Source organism: Macaca nemestrina, chromosome 6 (assembly GCF_043159975.1).
Source record: "Macaca nemestrina isolate mMacNem1 chromosome 6, mMacNem.hap1, whole genome shotgun sequence".
NCBI classification, from domain to species: Eukaryota; Metazoa; Chordata; class Mammalia; order Primates; family Cercopithecidae; genus Macaca; species Macaca nemestrina.
In genome coordinates this window covers 106278091-106293829 of record NC_092130.1, presented here as the reverse complement: position 1 = coordinate 106293829, position 15739 = coordinate 106278091, and the positions used below count along the sequence as shown (strand labels likewise).

The following is a 15739-nucleotide window of genomic DNA, read 5'->3' as shown; positions in this document are numbered from 1 at the left end:
AAGCAGCTGGGATGCCACAGGAGCACACCACACCCAGCAAATTTCTTTTTCTTTGGAGAGACGGGGTCTCCCTATGTTACACAGGCTGGTCTCAAACTCCTGAGCTCAAGTGATTCTCCTGCCTCAGCCTCGTAAGTGCTGGAATTACAGACATGAGCCACTGAGCCAGCTTCTTCCTTCTCTGATACTTCCTTGGTAAGAACATTTTTTTCCCAACCTATCTAAGAGTCTGCTTCTGATTTATCTTTGCTAGTTAACTGCAATACACAGCTGAAATAAAAACATTCAACCAAAAAAATGACAACAGACATTAAATTCAGGTAAACAAACATAGTTTTCCTTTCTCTTTACTCAAAAAAGGTAATATTATTGACTCGACCCACCAAAAGAACATTAAGCACTTTATCCGTCCCACAGAACTCTCATTTTCCCTTCCTTCTTTTCAAAATGGACTTTTAAATTCCAACATGACATTCTAAGCAATCACTGAGAAGTGTAAAGGAGAGTGTAATCGCCATAATTAACACTGTTTATACCAGACAGACTTACATTTTGCTATAAATATTCCACACGAAAATCTTTGAAAGAGGAACAATTATGCTGAGAGGTTTATCTGTATGGCATTTGTCAAAAGGAGAAAAAAACAGACTGCATTTCCTATTTGGAAAAAAGGATTGCCTGGAATAATGCAAGATTGTACACTCACCAAAGGGGAAAAATGAGTCGTCATCTTGAGTTAAAATGATAAAGCACATCCACTTTTTAAAGCTGTAGGCCTCTGCCCCTGCACGCCAAACTATCATTAAAACGCACAGCACACACAAGGGGATATAAGCTCATCTCATCTTCCGTTCCACACTAGTACTGGTTACTGAGAGAACAGGCAGAAACAGAAATCTCACTTTCACGTGTGCTCTGCTATAGAAAAAGTCCATTTTGCTCCTCACATTTTGCTCATTACAGCTCAAAATGAAATTACCATTTGAAACTAAAATCTTTCTTGCCTTTATAGTTCTTACTTAGAATATATTACATTCATTTTGTTCTTCCTATGCCACTTGTCACATAACTGTTTATCTTAGTTTTGACGGGGAGAAAAACAAAATGTTTCAGTGTTCCTGTTTGCTTTTCTGTCTCTTTTGCCCCCAAGGCTCTTGATTACAAATGTGGCCTTCAATCTAATTTAACAGAAGTTTGCATACATTTTGCAGATCGAGTTACAACTTCTAGGATGTGGTCCTTTGGGGGTCCTGAAGTCCTATTAATCCAATCTGGAAAATCAGTCCTTTTTTTTTTTTTAGACAGCATCTCAATCTGTTGCCCAAGCTGGACTGCAGTGGTATGATCTCAGCTCACTGCAACCTCTGCCTCCCAGGCTCAAGCAATTCTCATGCCTCAGCCTGTAGCTGGGACTCATGCCCATAGCTGGGACTACAGACATGAGCCACCATGCTCCACTAGTTTTTGTTTTTTAGTAGAGACAGGGTTTCACAGTGTTGGCCAGGCTGTTCTTGAACTCTTGGCCTCAAGTGATCTGCCTGCCTCGGCCTCCCAAAGTGCTGGGATTACAGACATGAGCCACTGCGCCCAGCAAATTTTTGTATATTTAGTAGAGACGGGGTGTCACCACGTTGGGTCAGGCTTGCCCTTTCTGTCTTTATCTCGATTGATTTATCTGCAACATTTCCCCCTGTTGACCATTTCCTCCTCCTTGAAACTCTCTCTCACCATGTCTTACAACATTTTCTCTTGATTTTTCTCACATTTCTCTTTTTCAACCTAATAACCTTTCCCTTTTTCCATGAACCTCTAAAACATTGTTAGCTACCAGATCAATGCCTGTCAACACTCTCATTTAGGGTGATCACATCCATTTCTGTCTATATCAATGTACAGTACTGTAAATGTGCAAAACTAAACTCAACTTTTCCTTTAAATCTGATACTCATCCTGTTTCCAATTTCAGCAATGATGCCAGGAAACAGTCACCCAAACCAGAAAACTCACAATTGTTCCTGACTTCTAATTCCCCACTAATCCCCATAATCAATAGCTCAACAAATAATTCCAGCCTGTTTTACCTTCTTGGTGTGTCCTGAATCTTTCACATCCACTCCCTCTTCACTGACACAGCTTCAGTTCAATCTCTAATGTTTCTCCCATTTCTCTACCAGCTTCCCAACTGGTCTCTGTTTTGTCTTTATTCCTCACACTGATGCCAGAATTACCTTCCTGAAATGACTGCACACACACATACACACACACACACACACAAAATCTAGGACTTGCTTTCTCCTATAAACACTCACAGCCCTCTGTGCATACCATTATCATGACACTTAAACAGTAGTCTAATGCAGAGGTCCCCAACCCCCAGGCCACACACCAGGAGGTGAGCAGCGGATGAGTGAGCATTACCACTTGAGCTCCATCTCCTGTCAGATCAGCGGGGGCATTAGATTCTCATAGGAACGTGAACCCTATTGTGAACTGCGCATGTAAGGAATCTAGTTTGCACGCTCCTTATGAGAATCTATTGTCTGATGATCTGTCACTGTATATATTACATGTAATGACATATGCATATATACAGGTATACATTATATATTATAATACAATGTAATAATAATAGAAATCAAGTACACAATAAATGTAATGTGCTTGAATCATCCCAAAACCATTCCCCCAATCCACATCCATGGAAAAATTGTCTTCCACAAAACCAATACCCAGTGCTGAAAAAGTTGGGGGCTGATGGTCTAATGTATTACATTGTTTGTGGTCTTCCCAACTAGACTATCAGCTGGTGGAGTGCAGCTTCCAGGTCTTAGCGAGCTTTGCTGATACGAAGCCTAATGTAGCAGATGCTCACTTAACATTTGTTGAGTGAATTAACTGGAAAGCACTACTAATATTAAATGAGACTTGAATAATTGAAAAGGGGAGTTTGGAAAGAAACGTAGAAACAAGGCTGCCTCTCTGGTACTCTCTGATGGAGGGTGGGGGAGAGAATGTAACGCACATCTGCCTAACCTTTGTTGCATCATGCATCCTTCTGAAAATCTGATGAAAATTAAGGGATCTTCCCACAGGGAAAAACAAAATGCATCTAAACACATCACACAAAAATCTGTGCACAATTTCAGGGAATTCTCTCTACAGACGTTCTAAGGATCTATAATTCCAAGATTTCACACAGGGTGTATGGGATATATCAGAGGTTGAGTGCGTCTGAAATGATCATTTCTTCTAGAAAAAAGGAAAGTTTCACTCTATCACACATTATACAAAACTATATATTGAATACATTAAAGGATTAAGTAATTTTTTTACCAACAAAGTCTTAGGGAAAATATTTTTTATAATCTGGGAGCAGGAAAACTAAGCCATAAAAGAAAAAGGATGGGCAGGTTTGACTACACACACTTCTTTACAATATAAAACGCCAGGGACAAAGAAAAATGGCTCAGTTGGTCGGGCATAATGGCTCATGTCTGTAATCCTAGTACTTTGGGAGGCTGAGGTGGACCGCTTGAGCTCAGGAGTTGGAGACCAGCCTGGGCACCATGGCGAAACTCTCATGTCTACAAAAAAATATAAAAATTAGTCAGATATGGTGGCACACCCCTGTGATCTCAGCTACTTGGGAGGCTGAAGTGGGATGATTGCTTGAGCCCAGGAGATGGAGGCTGCAGTGAGCCAAGATCACACCACTGCACTACAGCCCTGTCTCAAAAAAAAAAAAAAGAAAAGAAAAGAAAAATGACAAATGTCTAAAGTGTATAAAATATGTGAAATACATAAAATCCAAGTAATTTGTATTTAGAAAATAGTGACTCTAAGTCAATAAAACAAAAAACAATAGAAAAAATGTGCAATAAACAAGAATAGACATTTCACAAACAAATGCAAATGGTCAATTAGTAAGGAAAATATGTTCAACATTTACTCATCAAGGAAATATAAAACAATTAAGTCACTCTTCTTTATCCTCCATATTGACAAAAATTATCAAGATTAAACATATCCAGGGTTGTCAAGGATGTAGAAAAAATAGATACTCCTATACACTGATGGTGGAAATAAAAATGACTATTTTTTTAGATGACCATTTGGCAGTATCTGTCAATATTGTAAATATACATACAGTTCTACCCAGAAATTTCACTGCCAAGCCTCTCTTCTAGAGAAATGCTTACACCTGTTCACAAAGAAGCACAAACAAGGTTCTTCACTGCAGTACTGTTTACAGTAGAGAATGTTAAATGTCCACCTAAAGGAGAATAACACTGTAGTTTAAAGAATGAAGCTGATCTATTTGTACTAAGACATTGCTAAATAACAAGTGTGCGTTATCATCCCAGTTACTTTCCACACTTAAATGCATACATATATTTGGGTGTGAAAGTTCGATGTACACAGAAAACAGAAAGCAGTTGTTACCTCTGGGGAGGGGAGTAAAATTCAGGGGAGATGAGAAATTAGACAATGTTTACTTTTTTGGCGGGGGGAGACAGAGTCTTGCTCTGTCACCCAGGGTGAAGTGCAGTGCCATGATCTCGGCTCACTGCAGCCTCCACCTAACAGGTTCAAGCAATTCTCCTGCCTCAGTCTTCCTAGTAGGAGGTATTACAGGCGCACGCCACCACATCCAGCTAATTTTTTGTATTTTTAGTACAGATGGGGTTTCGCCATGTTAGCCAGTCTGGTCTTGAACTCCTGACCTCAAGTGATCCACCCACCTCGGCCTCCCAAAGTGCTGGGATTACAGGCGTGAACCACCACACCTGACCCAGAAAATGTTCACTTTTTATTCTATATTCTGTTGTGTTGTTTGAACATTTTGCAGCCAAGCTAGATGGGGGTGAAGCAATTGTTTAAGGGGAACATTACACCATATTGACCAATTTCTCATTCATCCTGGCCTCTGAAATTCCTCACAGTTTTGTCTAACTTCTATTGTTCACTGACATTTCCTGTAATCCACAAATTGTGTGTGCCCTCTCTTGGTTCACACTAGAGCCTGCAGGCTCATGTGGGCAGCCATCTCTGCCTTGGGGTCGGAGAGCCACATCACTGGCCAACTGCAGAGTCCTGGTGGCCTCATCAAGAAGCAGGAGACTTCAATGACACCTGAGAAAGCCCTATGTCCTGCTTCTGCCATCTATGTTGTTCTCTTTGAGGATTTTTCAGAAGAATCCATGATTCTATAAAACTGGGAAAGGTCAGCAATGGATCTATATTTGGTTGTAAATTAAATGGCATTACTTCATGACTTGGCATGTGGGTGTGAAATAGGTATGTTTATGAGAATGTTCTCTAAACTAATGGGAAACAGAAATGATAAAACAAACCAAATGATAAAATAAACTACAGGAGAGCACTGTGGTCATCTGCCATTAATCCTCAGCATCCTAGGAATCAGCCATGATCTTCATCTCTGGACTTCCTCAGGATAATCAGCTTCTAATCCGTGGGAGTTTTTCCCTCACACTTACTACTGCCAGGTTGAGTTTATGACTCTTAGGATACATTTTACAGAGAATGCTTTAAATGCCTAAATAAATGACATTGTCCTGGTCCACCCCACCTACTAATCAGTTAACACTGCAGCCTCCTAATAAGTTTAAATATATGTATATCTGCCCTGGTTTGTTCCTGTGATCAGACAGTTAGATAAGTGTTTCTGATCTACTATCTTTTTCAGTCAGCCAGATATCCTTAAATATTAATGCTTTTTTTTTTTTTTTTTTTTTTTTTTTTGAGACAGAGTTTTGCTTTTATTGCCCAGGCTGGAGAGCAATGACGCAATCTCGGCTCACTGCAAACTCCACCTCCCGGGTTCAAGCGATTCTCCTGTCTCAGCCTCCCAAGTAGCTGGGATTACAGGCGCATGCCACCACGCCTGGCTAATTTTTGTATTTTTAGTAGAGACGGGGTTTCATCATATTGGTGACGCTAGTCTCGAACTCCTGACCTCAGGTGATCTGCCCACCTCGGCATCCCAAAATGCTGTGATTACAGGTGTGAGCCACCACACCTGGCCAATGCTTCTTTTTTAAAATCGTATTTCAATGTTTATTATTTTCAAAAACCCAGATATGTTTCATGTAAACAAAAAGTATTACAGTAATATATGTTGGGGGTGATGTCCCAGCATTTAGAGTAATATCAATGTTGGCATCTTCACTTTATGAAAAGAAGACAGACATGGAAAGGCTTAGGTTCCTGAAATTCACAGGAAAATGAACTTGGAAATCTTACCAGGTTCATTATTCCCTTTGCCATGTATAGAAATGTTGGTCACACAGGCCTCAAGTATATTTCCATGGTAATCAACCCAGATAGCCCACAGGCTCAAGCCAGGCCCTGCACCCATACATAGGTATTCACCAAGATATTTGTTGGATGTTGGTAAAGTACAGCTGATGCCCCAGGCTAGGAAAAACAGAACTCTAGGCCTTTCACCTTTGTTTCTTCTCCCAGACCTGGGCCCTTTCGGGGCAGAACACTGAAGGCAGTGCATTAACATAAAGGCAAACAGAAATTTCCCTTTTTCCATGTTTAATGCCAGTTGAACAATGTGTTCCCCCAGTCTACCCCCATAAACACAGCTAAACTGTGCCCTGTGGAGAGGCACCTGTGGGTCAGATGAGCACTCTGAGTCCTATGTCACGTGTATCCAGGGCTTTCGGGCTACAGAGTGATTCATTCGAATCAGGATCCATTTTGCATGGTGCAGCTTTATGTATGCCTCATTGAAGAGGGCTTCTCTGCGCAGTGTATGTTATTATAAGTAATGCACCCACACACCACAGATTTTAATGCATCCTAGAAAGCAAATTACTGGCAATGATAAGTTATAAGACATCCCTGACCAAATTCGTTGGTTATTCATCTGAAGACCAACAAACTCAGCCTCTATTGAGCCATGAAGGAAAGAGAAAAACATCGAACAATTATATAGATATTCTATAATTGCGGGTTGGAAAGTGACTATATTGAAATACTTTCCTTAGCATGGCTTAACTGCAAAAGGTCTGGGGAGGTCATTTGCTCCAGCTACTGCCTCATCCTGCTGCAGACTCCAGGGATCCATTAGCATAGTCCAGCAGAAAGAAAAAGATACTAAGAAAATGTGTGTCTTGTTGCACATTTGACAGCTACGTTTTTCCTAGGGCTACTTCACTGGAAGTAGAACAAGATGTCAAGAATAACTTAGGAGAAGTTTTTTTAAAAACTGTCCTAGGGATATGTAAGAAAGTTGGCTAAGCCACAAAAAAAAAAGAAGGAAAACAACAGAAGGGCCCCCCTCAACCAGCTCAGATCACCCCTCACCTGGCCAATGCAGGCTGCTCAGCCAGCAGATTCCAATGCAGTAGCTGGCAGATGAAGGAGAAAATGGGGACTGGGAGCTATTTTTCTATTTCCATACTTTTAATTACTCTTAATCCATACTCCCTAGATGGCTTAATCACTAACAGGCTGAAGCTATGGTCTGGCATAACACTGGGTTAATTATGCTCTTTGGGTTACAAAGGACAGAAATAAATTCACTTAGGCTACCTCAGGTAATGAGGGTTCACTGGTCAGTTACACATGACAACATATGTGACTTCTTCCCTCTCTACCTACACACGCCCCCCGCCACTATCACCAACCCCTAATCCCCAATCTAGCTGGCTGATCCTCTCCATATTTCTCAGCTCAAATTCCAGAGTGTCTGTTTCACCAACGTAATCACCTAATTCCCACTGGCCAGAGCTTTCCCTGCCAGACCACCCTTCAAGCTACTTGCCAGCCTATGAACTGGTTGCCCGTGGGTCAGGTGGCTGCCTCTGGTCCAATCAGCAGGTACCCTCTGCACAACGTACAGTTTAGGGCTACTTCCTTCGGCAAGGCGCTGTGTACCAAGGCAGCTTTCCTTAAAAAAAGGATGTTGGGAATTTCAGGTGCATCTCTATGTCAAAGTGGCCACCAAATACTTAAGTACAGATAAACTACTGATTTAGAGGCAAGAGTCTTCATAGGAGCAGGACCAGCTTTGCAGACTCACCATCTGTGCAGTTACAAAGGGTCCCTGTGCTCAAAAGGGCCCACACTTGGGTAAATGCTGTGGCCATCTTTAAATATTACATAACTTTTGATCAGAGGACCTGCATTTTCATTTTGCACAGGGATTTGCAAGTTATGCAACTATTTCTGTATAGGACTTTTTATTACATTATAAAAAGTGAAAGGATTTTCATAGAATCAAATAATTTTGAATCCAATGATTCTTCTAAGATCATCTGCTACAAATATTCATTTGACAAATAAGAAAACTGAGATCAAAGAAAGGATAATTTGCTAAAATCCAACAGTGAGTACTAGCAATGTCAGACCAGAAACAGATTCTTACCCCTCCAAGTCCAGACTTCTCATTCTTTCACGAGACAGGCTTTCTTCTGGTGAGGACTACATGATGCTAGTCCATTTTGCCAGGATATTTGGTAGACTACTTAGAAATTTCATAAAATAAAGGCTGATGGGCCGGGCACGGTGGCTCACACCTGTAATCCCACCACTTTGGGAGGCTGAGGCAGGCAGATGATGAGGTCAAGAGATCGAGACTATCCTGGCCAACACGCTGAAACCCCATTTCTACTAAAAATACAAAAATTAGCTGGGCATGGTGGTGCGCACCTCTAGTCCCAGCTACTCGGGAGGCTGAGGCAGGAGAATCGCTTGAACCTGGGAGGTAGAGGTTGCAGTGAGCCAAGATCACGCCACTGCACTCCAGCCTGGCAACAGAGCAAGACTCCATCTCAAATATAAATAAATAAATAAATAAATAAATAAATAAATAAATAAATAAGACTGATGTTAAAACACAAATGTGGATCTTTTCTTGTTCAATCTTACAGCTTGTTTCTTAACCTTTGACTCCCTCAGAACAAATTCCACTGACAATCACCAGAATCTAAAACAAAAGCTGAGTGGCAGAATGTAAACTAATAGAATCTCTATGGAGGATCATTTGTAATAGATATCAAAATTACAATGTTCATACTCCTCAATCCCACAATCCCATCCTAGATATAGTTGCACATATGCAAAGATATGCGTGCCTAAGACTAATCATTTTGATGTTATTCATAACAGCAAAAGATTGGAAACAACCTAGATAACCAGATAACCATCAATCAGAGACTAGTTTTTTTCTTTGTTTGTTTGTTTGTTTGTTTTTGAGACAGAGTCTCACTCTGTCACCAGGCTGGAGTGCAGTGGTGCAATCTCAGCTCACTGCAACCTCTGCCTCTCAGGTTCAAGCGATTCTCCTGCCTCAACCTCCCGAGTAGCTGGGACTACAAGCACATGCCACCACACCTGGCTAATTTTTGTATTTTTAGTAGAGACAGGGTTTTACCATTTTGGCCAGGATGGTCTGCATCTCTTGGTCTCGATCTCTTGACCTCATGATCTGCCGCGTTGGCCTCCCAAAGTACTGGGATTGCAGGCATGAGCCACCGCGCCTGGTCATTTTTGTTTGTTTGTTTTGTTTTGTTTAAAAAAGAGGATGATGCAATAAAATACTATGTAGCTCTTGAGAAAAAAGAAGTTAATCTAGATTTACTGATACAGAACAATTTCCAATACATCATTTCATGAAAAAGCAAAGTGCAAACCATATACAGTATGCTTCTCTTTGTGAGGGAAAGGGATATATAACCAAATATCCTACAATTATACATACACACAGAGAGAGTGGATATTTGTATATGTATAGAATTTGTCTGGAAGGACGGGAGATGGTGGCTACACCTGTAATCCCAGCACTTTGGGAGGCCAAGGTGGGCAGATCACCTGAGGTCAGGAGTTCAAGATCAGCCTGGCCAACATGGCAAAACCCCATCTCTACTAAAAATACAAAAATCAGCCAGGCATGGTGGCATGTGCCTGTAGTCCCAGCTACTTGGGAAACTGAGGCAGGAGAATCACTTGAACCTGGGAGGCAGAGGTTACAGTGAACCAACATTGTGCCACTGCACTCCAGCCTGGGCAACAGAGTGAGACTCCATCTCAAAAAAAGAAAAAAAAGAGAATTTGTCCAGAAGGATATACAATAAAGAGCAACTGTCTCTGAGGAAGGGATATGAGGGACTCAGGAATGGGAATTGGGCGGGGGACGGATTTGTATTTGGTGTCCTATTGTTCCTTTAAAATTTGTACTATGTGCACAAATTATCTCTTCAAAAACTGGTTAAATTAGTGCCTGAAAGAGGACCCCATGATGCTGCCAGTATTGTATCATATCTACAATAATAAGCAACACACTATTGCTATCATTTTTGCTAAAGCTTTTGTTGAAATCGTGCATATCAAACTTAGAGACAAAGGAAATTAAACGTAGTTAAATTAGACTTTAAAAACCAAGTCTCTCCCCCTCCCTGCTCTGCTGTAGACAAAAGGAAAAACCTGAAAAGTTTTCAAAACCTGAATAATCCATTGCTTGTTTAGTCATTGGCACAGCTGCGTGATACAATGGAGAAAACGAGAAACGTTCCCAACTCTTCCTTTGGAAATTTGCCAATATCATCTCCAAAGTATCCTTCAGACATTACCCACTTACGTTTTTACAGTGCACCTACCAGCAGAGTTCCTAAGCACTTTAACAAGAGCTGTATCTTAAACCAAAAGCATGAAGGGGGGACACAAACCTCAATATTGCCCTAGTTTTGCAAAACATTTGCCTCGGGTGACAGCAGAAAAGGAAGCTTAGTCCTTCTGATTCCTAGCTAGGAAAGACAGGAAATGTGTTTCTCCCACATATTTTCTTTGTTGCTTCAATTCCACACATTCTATAGTTATGCAACCCCCATGTGGTGGATCAAAGATGGCTACAAATTCTTTGACACTCCTCTCCTATGGAGAAGGGATCTGTTTCCATTAGTCTTGATTCTGGGCTGTCCTGTGACTACTTTGACCAATGGAGTATCACAGAATTGGTGCTATGCCAATTCCAACCCTAGTCTCTAAAATAACCAGCAGAGTTCTGAGTGAACCGCTATGTGAGAGTCCAACTGGCCTTCTAAAGAGAACATATAGAGATACTCTAAGACTACATCAAGAGGGAGAAGGGCCCAAAGCCTGTCAGCCATTTCTGTCAAGACAGTAGGCATGTGAGGGAAGCCATCTTGGATGCTTCAGCTCACACCAGACCGTTAAGTGACTCCAGTCAATGCCATGTGAAGCAGAAGAATCACCCAGCCAAGCACTGACCAAATTCCTGACCAAGGAACTTGTGAGATAATTAAAATGTGGTTTTAAGACACTAAGTTTTCGGGTAGTATGCTATGCTGCAGTACATAACCAAGACACCACACTATCAAAACTTAAACACTAGCGGCCGGGCGCAGTGCCTCAAGCCTGTAATCCCAGCACTTTGGGAGGCCGAAACGGGCGGATCACGAGGTCAGGAGATCGAGACCATCCTGGCTAACACGGTGAAACCCCGTCTCTACTAAAAAATACAAAAAACAAGCCAGGCGAGGTGGCGGGCGCCTGTAGTCCCAGCTACTCGGGAGGCTGAGGCAGGAGAATGGCGTGAACCTGGGAGGCGGAGCTTGCAGTGAGCTGAGATCCGGCCACTGCACTCCAGCCCGGGCGACAGAGCGAGACTCCATCTCAAAAAAAAAAATTAAACACTAACATCTGCAAAACCTTTTTTACTCAAAATTCAATCTTTCCTGAATTACCTTAGATTATTGATAGAACAATCTCATGCCAGGCAGCCACAGCTACTCAGAGAAGGGGCCAGTTTTAAGTTAAGACAACAGAAGAATTTTCTAGCACCTCCTTTCCAGCCAGAGATAAGTCTCCATTGGCCAGAACTGCCAGACAGAACTCCAGAGATCATGGCCAGGGAGCCTGGAGTTTCTCAGCTCACACAGGACCACCATTTCTCAGGGTGTCGTTTGACCAGCCCCAACCACTCCAGTACTCTGTGCACGTCCACCAACACCATGTCCACCACCTCATAGGTGTCACATGTGATTATTCCTGGAGGTAGGTTAAGAACCAGACCCTCAGCCAGGGGAGGTAGCTCATGCCTGGAATCCCAGGACTTTGGGAGGCCGAGGCAGGCAGATCACTTGAGGTCAGGAGTTTGAAGTCAGCCTGGCCAACATGGTGAAACCCCATCTCTACTAAAAATACAAAAAATTAGCCAGGCATGGTGGCCTGCACCTGTAATCTCAGTACTTGGGAGGTTGAGGCAAGAGAATAGCTTGAACCCAGGAGGTAGAGGTTGCAATGAGCCGAGATCGAGCCACTGCACTCTAGCCTGGGTTACAGAGCAAAACTCTGTCTCAAAAAAAAAAAGAACCAGACCCTCTACTCCAGCCCTTGCCCTTTCAGGCTGGGCTGAGAGAAGGAGGGCTAAGTCTTGGAAGGAGAGATTCCTGGATTAACTTCCTCAGCCCACAACGACTGGCAGTTGCCACCCACTCCAGCCATGTGCCTGTTCTCACCCACCCACAGGGTTGCCAAGGCCTGAGGGAGGTGGCACTGGCAGAAACCATAATTAGGGATTTCATCATATACTTTAGCTAGAATTGAGAACAAATTCTTCCTTACAACATGCAAATCTATTGTTCGACTTTCAAATATCCAACTAACTTTCAAACACATTTTTGGGAACCCATTAGATACGTAAGTAAGACACTACCTCTTCTGAACTGTAGACATGGCCTTGAAATTCAGACAAGAGCATTTCCAGGGTTGACACAATAATGGAAGATTCAAAAAACACATGATGAAAGAGAACAAGGAGGTCAGCAAACATGGTCCAGCAAGGTCCAGGTTGCGCCAAGGCAACCATAGACCCAGAAGCCATGAGGGAAGGAAAAGGGGAAGTACAAAGAGGGTCTTCATCCCTCCTGTGTCCCTGGCTTCAAAGGAGTGAATTCCCATTCAATTTCATAAAAGACTTTTCACCATTGCCTATATAGACAAATTAAAGCAGCAAGTTGACCATCTGAATAATCTATTGTGATAGATCAATGTCTGGATATTACTGGGGGAGAAAGGTGTTTGAGCTCTGAGCTTTTTCAAATTTTAGGATTTTCCCAAATTATCTCAATGATTTTTTCAACCCTTCACTTCAAACAAAATATTTAAGGAAATGCTATTTCCATAGGATTCTTGGGTCATATCTATACAGCCACAGCCAAGGGAGGGGCACAGGAGGGAAGAAGGAGGGGTAGAGTCACCCAGATTACCTGTCTGGTTGCTTAGACTGGTCCAGTTTCACTAAGAATCACACAAACCTCTTCATTCCTTCTGCTTTGTTCACCTGACCTTTTTCAATTTCTTTTTCCTTTCTCCATTACCCTAAGGGAGTAATCTAGCCACTCTGGCTTTCTTTGCATGCAAAATCTAACAGTTCCTTCTTTCTTCTTTCAGATAAAGGCAGTCTTGGGGAGGGGAAGAGAAAAGCGCCTGGCTTCTTCAAATTAGCTCTGAAATAAAAGTCACTGCCAGATGTTATATAAAAGGTGACGTAATCCTAAAGTACTTCATTACATATGCAGCTCTGCTCTTCAGCCCAGGAGGAGTTTATTACATTTTGTCGATCCCATTTTCTATACCCACATCATTTTTACATAATTTTTCCTGCCTGACAGACATCTTCACATTTTCACGGCAACCCATCAAGATAGCGTTACAACAGCACAGGGAACCAGGTTAGCAGTTTCAATTCTTTTCGTTTTCCTAATAAATTCTTGGCTCATAGTGAAATAGATGGCCATGGCAAATGCATTAAGATCAAACTTCCTGCCTTTTTGTATTGCACAAAATTTAGAAGAAAATACACCATTTGTACCAATGAAGTATCTAGCTACTGAGATGCTTTAAGTGCAAACACTGAGAGACACTTCCTCCCACTTGCCAGGTGCTAAGCATCCTTCCCTGTCTCCCTGGGCACTCATGGCCCCACTGCCCCCTGATGGTAAAAAGCAGCAGTGCAGGCTGGACCATTCTTCAAGGAGGATTGACAGACTGGAGTGGACGGTTCAAAGGCATTTGCCTTAAAGGTCAGTGTGAGAGGCCAAAGACACTGAGCTTTTAGTTACTACTCAGAAACAAACTTATGCAACTCAGAATTCCAGTGGGATAAGAAAATGTCTGTGAGTCCCACCCCAGGGAAACATACATAGAAGGAAATTTCATCTTTAGAACCTCCTTCAGATCTTAAGGAAAGATCCCTGTAAAAATGAACTTTATGTTTTTAAAAAGTAATTACAAACTTGGAGTAATGGAGGTTCTATTCTTTTATAAGAGTGGGACTTGAATATAGGAGAAGGGGAGATATAAAGCCTTCATGGAGGAATTTTGACCCCCTCCCTTCCACCCCCACCCCCCACTGCCCAGAAAACAGAGGTACTAGCAACTAGCCCCAAAATAAATGTATCTAGTGTCATACTTTTATCCAAAGTCATTACATTCCATAGTTCTACAAGTAGTTTGTTTCACAGGTTCAAATTTTCTTCTCCTCTTTAAAGCAGTTTTTCTTTATATCAAAGTAATTCATGCACATAGTATAAAGAGTCAAACTGTTCTACAGCAGTCCAAGCAGTCCCTACCTCCTATTTCCTGCTCCAGAAGGCAGATACTTCCAGCTTTTTTAACTGAACCATTTACGTTTTACCTCTATATCTCTAAATGGCATGTTCATGTTGCTGCCTCTTGATTTTTTAGTTTAAGCTTCATATATTGACTTTGCACTATGGAAGATGACTTCATAAGTACCCCCACACACATGCGCAACCCCACCACACATATATACTTTCCAGTATACTATAATTTTGGTAAGAGCAATAATCAATATTTATGGAACTATAACTATTAAATTATTGACCACAAAGCCATGCAGTATATCCTGTTCACCTTTCCTTTTCTGAACAAGTTTATATTTTCCCTGGAATTTAAAAAAAAAAAAAAAAAAAGTCTTTTCTTCACATGCTACTTTTTTGTTGTTGTTTGTTTGTTTGATTGTTTTGAGACAGAGTCTCGCTCTGTTGCCCAGGGTGGAGTGCAGTGGCATGATCATGGCTAACTGCAGCCTCAACTTACTGGGCTCAAGCCATCCTCCTCCCACCTCAGCCTCCCAAGTAGCTAGGAATACACGTACATGCCACCACTTTCAGCCAATTTTTTTTTTTTTTTTTTTTTTTTTTGGAGAGACAGGGTCTCACTATGTTGCCCGGGCTGGTCTCAAACTCCTGGCCTCAAGCAATCCTCCCTCCTCAGCCTCCCAAAGTGCTGGGTTTACAGTTGTGAGCCACTGCGCCTGGCCTATGTGGCCTTTTTCCATGTGTGTGTCTGTCTTCACATGGCATCTCTGCTCTACGTGTCTCTGTCTTTGTGTCTCTTCTCTCGTTATAAAGACACCAGTCATTTGGATTAAAGGCCTACTCTACTCTTGCATGACATCATTTTTGACTGACTTCGTAATTATGTCTACAAAGACCTTATTTCCAATAAGTCACGTTCCCAGGTACCCAGAGTTAGGACTTGAACATATCTTTCATTGGAGGTGGCAGGAGAGCACAATTCAGCCCACATTGATCTTCACTAATTTATCCCCAACTCTGCCCAGTTGTCTAAGTCTCCTCTGAGTATATTCAAACATTATCTGTTTTCTATCAATCAGGTTTCATCTTCTGTGTCAGTTCACTCTCAAATGGGCTTTCTC

At 41.9% G+C, this 15739-nt stretch overlaps 1 long non-coding RNA gene across 2 annotated transcripts in view; it reads right to left on the bottom strand.

Moving 5' to 3' along the window:
• The window catches only part of LOC139363858 (uncharacterized), a 180387-nt gene extending 166868 nt beyond the window's left edge, over positions 1-13519 (bottom strand). The window contains exon 1 of one of the 2 annotated variants that reach the window (XR_011624945.1): positions 13263-13519. This is a non-coding gene — a long non-coding RNA (uncharacterized lncRNA). The remainder of the gene's footprint in view (positions 1-13262) is intronic. The other variant, XR_011624947.1, reaches the window with a different exon arrangement.
• Positions 13520-15739: the final 2220 nt, after the last annotated feature.